The sequence below is a fragment of the Mustela putorius genome, unplaced genomic scaffold (genome assembly GCF_011764305.1).
Source record: "Mustela putorius furo isolate JIRA1106 unplaced genomic scaffold, ASM1176430v1.1 tig00003869_pilon_pilon_pilon, whole genome shotgun sequence".
In the NCBI taxonomy this organism is placed as follows: domain Eukaryota; kingdom Metazoa; phylum Chordata; class Mammalia; order Carnivora; family Mustelidae; genus Mustela; species Mustela putorius.
Genome location: NW_025422021.1, coordinates 34,142,877 through 34,149,736, shown reverse-complemented (window position 1 = coordinate 34,149,736; position 6,860 = coordinate 34,142,877).

The following is a 6,860-nucleotide window of genomic DNA, read 5'->3' as shown; positions in this document are numbered from 1 at the left end:
GGTCTGGAGGTGGTCACAGATTCCCACTGATGCTGAGTGACCTCCCTTGCAGGCTACCATTTTTGTCTCTCTTACCACCTTCACGAGCTTGTTCTTGCTTACAGCTGCTCGTGTTGATAAGCCTAATGCAGAAGGCACTTAATGAAGCATTTGTTCAATGGATAAAGCAATAAAAACATCAACACCATTAGCAGCTCAGAAATCCATCGATTCCATTTCTTAGTTGGAGATGACCGGCCCATGGAATAGTGTCTCTTCTGTATCAGGTGATGGGGATGTTCTGAGAAGAGGACCACCCCTCTCCTCACACACTCTCCCCATGCCCTGGATGGTGGTAGAGCTGAGGAGGAAAGTCTGGTTATTTGGTGAAGAGACAAAGCTGGGGAGCCAAGTGGCAGCTGCCCAGGTTGAGCTCTCTTGATGGACACCCTGGACTCAGAGCTGCATTTTAATAACTCTGTAAAAAATGTGTAAGACAGATGGGTTGTATTTTATGCTGCGAGGCTTAAGCTATTTACCACGCATGTTCATTTTCTTAGCCAATAAACATTGTCAAAACCAATGAGTAAAATGAGATGAGGAAATGGACTCTGCCTAACATGATGAACAGCCTCCTGTTTGCAGGGACTGTGCCTGAAGGTGTCCAGACATTTGGGGAACAGAATGCTAGCAGTGGAAACATGGTTGCCTGCCTAGCCCCAGCACTGCCTTGGCCTATGTAGTCAGACAGGCATTTTTAACTGGCTTTTATTTTCTCCATGGAATTTCTAAGTTGTTTGCTGGAATTGGCTGCATTAATCAAACAGTTGTTTCTCAGAGACATCGTTTATATTTGCTGGAGCCAGAAAGGGATCTGTAGGCATTATTTTTACTTGCAGAAAGTAAACTCTGGGCCAGAAAGTGAAATGCCATTGATTTTATTTCATCACAAAGCCCCAAGGACACTTTCTTGCCCCTTCTGAATTTATAGCTGGTCTTGTGACAGAATAGGAGGAAGGAGACCAGAGGGAATGACAGGACAGGAGGAGGAAGAGGAGAAAAGGTTCTGGGTCTCTAAGGTGTAAGGAGAACACCACTGACGGCTGGGTCCTATCCAGGCACCAAAGTGCCTCCTTCTCCCAGAAGGGCATGTTGTCTTCCTGGGCCTCACTGCAACCCCAAAGCACTTTGACTCAGCCAAAGGGCACAGGGACCCTGGGGACAAGTGCCAGGCAATGTCTAACCAGGTACACAGCACACTGGTAGTTACCTGTGGACAGTGCCCCGGTACCAGATTTGACAAAACCGTGAGCATAACCCACTTCAGCTTATTCCTCAAGGCTGTGTTCTACTTGATGTTAAGATGACATTTGTTTTTTCTGTAAAGAACAAAAGTAATATATGAATCCCTTTAAAAAGGAGAAATAGATAAAATATAAAAAATGGAAAATTCTGTAAACCTACAATTCACAATTCAGATATCACTTATCACTTCTGGCCACATTTTCACATTTTTTAAATCCTTTTTTAAACCAAAAAAAAAAAAAAAAAAAAGGCATGACCTTAACTATTCTAGGAGAATATGATTTTTATGGATTTGTAATATTCGGTATTATGGGTGTACCATCAATGATTTGGTCATTCTTCTACCATTATTTAAACTGTTCTTATTTTCTTCATGGTTACAAAGAGGAAGGCATTGAACACTCCTGTACACAGACCTCAGGCCACTTCCTAAAAGTTGTTTTCTCAGGGAACATTTCTGTAGGTGAGACTGGGAGGCAAAAAAACACTTTCAGGGATCTTGATACGTAATGCCACATAGAAGTCCCCCCGGTACCCTACCAACGTGGTAATTTACCAAGAAAAACAATGGGACTAACTGTGAAGTCCTCCTGATTCTGCCCTTGGATTTATTCTTCTTTGAAACTTTCAAAACAAATGTCTTAGAATGGAATTGAAGTGGGGATTTTGCTTCAGATACAGAAAAGATCTACCGGTTCTTACGTTTTCTACCTCACGAAACAACACTTTTCCATTTGCTGTCCTGCCCCGTGCTTTGTCATCCTATATAAAGGGGGAACTGTGGGTGGTCTTTTCCAAGGGGGCAGGCAACCCAGCCCTCCAGCAGAACACAACTCCCAGAAACCCTTGCTGGAAAACAACCTTGGCTTGGGTTTGCAGCGTTAGGCACACAAGGGTTAATGCCGATTGAGATGGGGGCAACAATCTGTGTGGTTTCTGCCATGTCAGCCTGAGGTCATCCCTGATTCGACAGAGCTTTGGTCCAGTCTCCCCGAGAAATCAGGCTGCCGCATCAGCCCTGAACTGGTTAGCTCCTCTGGAATAGGGTTTCCCTTTCAGTCTTTAAATTCCTCGGTCTTTATGTCACTTCCCTGCTAACCAGGACAAAAATAAATAAATGCATTCCCCAAGTGAGCAAAGAAAGACAGACAAGCAGAGAAAATGACGTTCGTACGCTCCAAGAGGGCTCCTGATTAAGGACCGGGAAGGGAAGAACATCAGTGTCCTTGAGACCCAGTGGCATGTGGTTGCCCCCTCTACCCTGTTTCTTTGGAAGAAGGATTTGAATGCAATACTTTACAAATATTTATATGCTGGTAACTGTGTTCAAACGATAGCCATGGTCTTGGCACAACCTGATTTGAGCCAGGAAATTTGGACTTAAGGCAGCAGGAACACTACTCTTGGCTCTCTGGGGTTGGGCTTGGTGCCATGACTCATGAATCATGGCTGCCCACCTACGGTTCGGAGGCCCCTGACAGCACATTCCACACAGAGACGCCTCGCCTGCCCCTGGAGGAGCACAGGCTCCTTTAGAGAAGGGGCAGTGAAGCCTTCCTTAAAGACAGCTTTCCCCCACACATACCACCTGGCCCATGTTTCCGTCTTGGTGAGGAAGGGGTTGGAGAAACACCACACATTCGTGAGGCCACACTTGACGGGGCGCCGCTATGTTAAGTCTCACACGACTCCTGAAAGTTCGCATTATTTGCCCATTTGCGATTCTAGGTGCTTGGAACACCTACGTGAGGAAACGAAGCAAGCCGGCCTCGTGGTGCTTCCAGTCTACAGAGAAGGAAATATAAACATCTTACAAAATAGATGGAGTGTAAATCAACTCTCATAAGCCACAAGGCTGTGTGTTGTGGAGAAATAGAGTCAAGCGAGGAGAAGGTGCCAAGGCACAGCGCCTGGAGGCCCGGTCGACAAGGTCAAGGACAAAGCTTGAAGGAGAGGAGGGAACCCCCTGCAGCTGCCCAGGAGAAGAGGATTTCCCACAGAGGCCCTGACCCAGGCCTGCGAGCAGGGAGAGGGTGGGACTGTGGATGGTCGCAGGTCGGAGGTCACAGGGTTGGGTCACAGCGTCACCCCACGGAAGGACTGGGGATTGGCTCTGGGAGATGGGCAGCCACTGGGATGGAGCTTGTAGACTCAGCAGACCATTAACAGGGTCGCTGCTGCCCCAGCCATCCTGTGGGCACCTTCACGTCCCAGCCCACCTGCGGCTGGAATTCCTCCCTCTGGAGCCAGGGTCCCTGCACTGGGGCCACATTCTGCCTGTTGGGTCAGCAAAGCTGGAACAACTCAGAGGACCGTTGAGTTTAAAGGAATTGCAGCCTCATGAAGTCACTGAGGGACCAGCCGAGGGCTGATTCCCCCAGGGCTGGCCTTGCCTCACCCCTACCTGGGACGGCTATGTGCGGGAGGATTATGGTGAGGGAGGGGCCGCTGCCACTTGGCCACTTGTCTAGAGATGCACCATATGGTCTCAGCCCCCCTCTGAGCCTTGGCAGCGGGCTGGGGGTGGGGTGGCCAGACATCGCCAATTTCCAGGCTCAACGTTATATTCCCAAAACATAAATTAATCTTCCCATGAAAGGAGGAAATACATTTTGCTTCATATTGCTTTATACTTTAAAAAAAAAAAAAAAAAAAAGGTCTTTTATCTCCAGTATGACTAGGGATGAAATATCACTAACTTCATATTTCGAGATAATTCCCCTTCCAGCCAATGTTCCCCCAGGAATAAAGATGTGGCCGGCACACATTGTTGCGACTGCATTTTCTTCCTTTGTGGTAAACACGCTCCTCCAGGCTCCCTCTGATTGCTCGGTCCTGGCGTGTACCGGTCATTGCTGACCCGAGAGGTCTAGCTTTAACTTCCTAGAATGGCCAGGGAGGTTAACAAGTTAATAAAATCCTATTTATCAGGCTCCTGAGTCCATTTCCTCTTCCCTGTGGCTCATGGTTATAATTATTCTTTATGGACGCTCGGCCTGCCTTTAGATCTGGTTTCCCTGAAACCCTCCTATTTCCTGAGAGTCACGCCACAGAGAGAGAGCTCAGTTCCATGGAAAGATGTCTGTTACTCATTTCCACCTGATGTCACAAGGGTCAGTCAAAGATGGAGCTTAGTTGGTCCACATTTTACCTTGGATGCCACTCCTTCTCCTCTCCGGACCATAGGTGGAAAGCTGGTGGTCCCAGCTCCAAGCCACATGTTAGGAGGCCATGGCCAGCCTCTGACCATGTTGCGGCCCCAGAGTTCTACATGCAAACCATCTGCACATATGAGGAAAAACCACAGCAATGTATGTGAAACTGCTCCAGATAGCTGCAATGGAAGCGTGGGAAACCCAGGTTTCCCTCTGCACTGTGCAGGGAGACAGAGAATTGAAACCACACTGGCCAGACCCTCTCCTATCAGTGAAGATGTGTTTATCGGGGGCCCTGGCGGCCTGGGAGACCCCACCTCTGATGCTGAGACAATTAAGTGCAGGAGGACCCTCTATCTCTGAGCAGGATAGGGGTGAGGTTGTGCGTGCCCTGTGCTGGGGGACATGTCAGGCTCCAAATCTCCTGGGACAGGCTCTGGGGCTATGGGGAATGGCACCCTGACAGCTCTCTGGGGACCAGCCTTGTCCAAAAGGAATGGCTGAATCCAGCTCTCCACTCCAGCAGCTTGCTGGTGTCTCATGGCAATGATTTTGACTGCTTCTAGGTCTCTATGTTAACTGAATTTCAAACATTGGCTGTGGAGGTTTGGCCTATAAAAGTACAGTGTGTGTGTGTGTGTGTGTGTGTGTGTGTGTGTGTGCACGCGTGTGCACAGGTGTGCACTTTTTACAATGCACAGAGAAGGAACATGGCAGCACCCAAGGGAGCTCCTGATTCCTTGGTTCCGCCTCTGTGCCTCAGCTCCCCGCTTCTTGGCAGAGAAAACCTGCAAACAAATTAAAAATTTCCCCCTTACTTCTACCTTGAAAGGGCTGGTCTAGGACCTAAACACTCACTTTAGAATCCATCTGCACCCTGATGCTGGGCAGGCATAGACTTCCCTCTGCAAGGAATTAAAAACCAGCATATCAGGCTACCTGGTTAAGCGTCTGCCTTCGGCTCAGGTCAGGGTCCTGGGATAGAGTCCCAAGTCGAGCATCCTGCTCAGCGGGGAGTCTGCTTCTGCCTCTCCCCCTGCCCCCTCCCAAGCTTGTGCTCTCTCTGTCTTGATCACTGCCTCTCTCTCTCTCTCTCTCATTCTCTCTCAAATAAAGTATTAAAAAAGATAAAACCCAGAGTATCAATCACAACTAACCAGGCATGAGACTCTAGTAATTAATTCCATATTCAGCAGTCAAAAGAAGAAAATAACATGATCAGCCCATTAAATGCCAACGAATGTTTCTGATAAAATCAAATCTATCTTAATGAATTTTACACGCACACATGCTGCAACACAGCCCTTACACCAGAAGATCACACTGTGGTTCTGGAATAGGGGCTTTAAAATCTCACTACAAAAATCACGGTCATGCCTGATGGTGCCACATAAAATCATTCAGATTAGAGTCGGAGCAATGAAAAGGATGCTCGTGTCCATTATTCATATTCATAATCTTGTTTTGCAAGTATCTACCAATGGAATTAGATAAGAGATCATTCCATGCTAATATAATCGCACATCTGATAATCAACTAAAGAAATTATTAGAATTCACAGAATTTAGGGAGCTGCTTGGTTTTTTAGATTAATGATTTAAAATTACTCATTTCCCCTTACCTGAAAAACAAGCATTTAAAAAACGCAAAGGAAGCACTCCCTTTACAAATACAGTAACATCTGAATAGTGAAGAAGGAATTTTACAAGGATTTTAGGACCTATGAGGAAAATATGTTCTTCTGCTGGGAGAGAGAGACTCTATTGTGCATAAATGAGATAACAATTTATCTTTGGAACGGGAGACTGGGTGGTGTGAAGGAATGAATCACCCTGAATTAGGCTATGTACTCCATGTGATATTAAGTAAACTGCAAGAGGATACTTTGGAGTTTCACAGCTGAGCACGTGAGAAATCAGACACAGAAAAACAGTTGTGATTCATCCAGGGATTTGTGAGGAGGAAAGTGATGAGGGCTCTCTTTCCCAGAATCTGCAATCTGGTATTTTTCCAGAAAAAAATCGAATGCCTCGCATAGGACCACGGACGGACTGAGTCATTGTGCTGGATGGATGGGTGGAGACAGGCTGAAAGACCATGTGCCTGTCTGATATACGGACTCAGGGGTATTCTTATTTCAGGTAAGCTTTTGAACATCTTTGAATATTTTGAATATTTTAACATTTGTTCTACTGTCTTATTCATAATAGTCCCTCTTCTATTTTATTTTGTACAAATCCTGAAGTCTGTCCCTCACGTCCTTGACAGTATCTTCAGTATTGGTTTTGTATCTCTGCTAGTGTGACTCTTCCTTAGTTTTATTTTGTGAATTTCAAATGCACGTAATAAAACAAACTCAATTAATGCCAAAGTGTATGCAGAAAAAGTTGAGTTTCTCTCTTATTGTCCAGACCCTCAGTC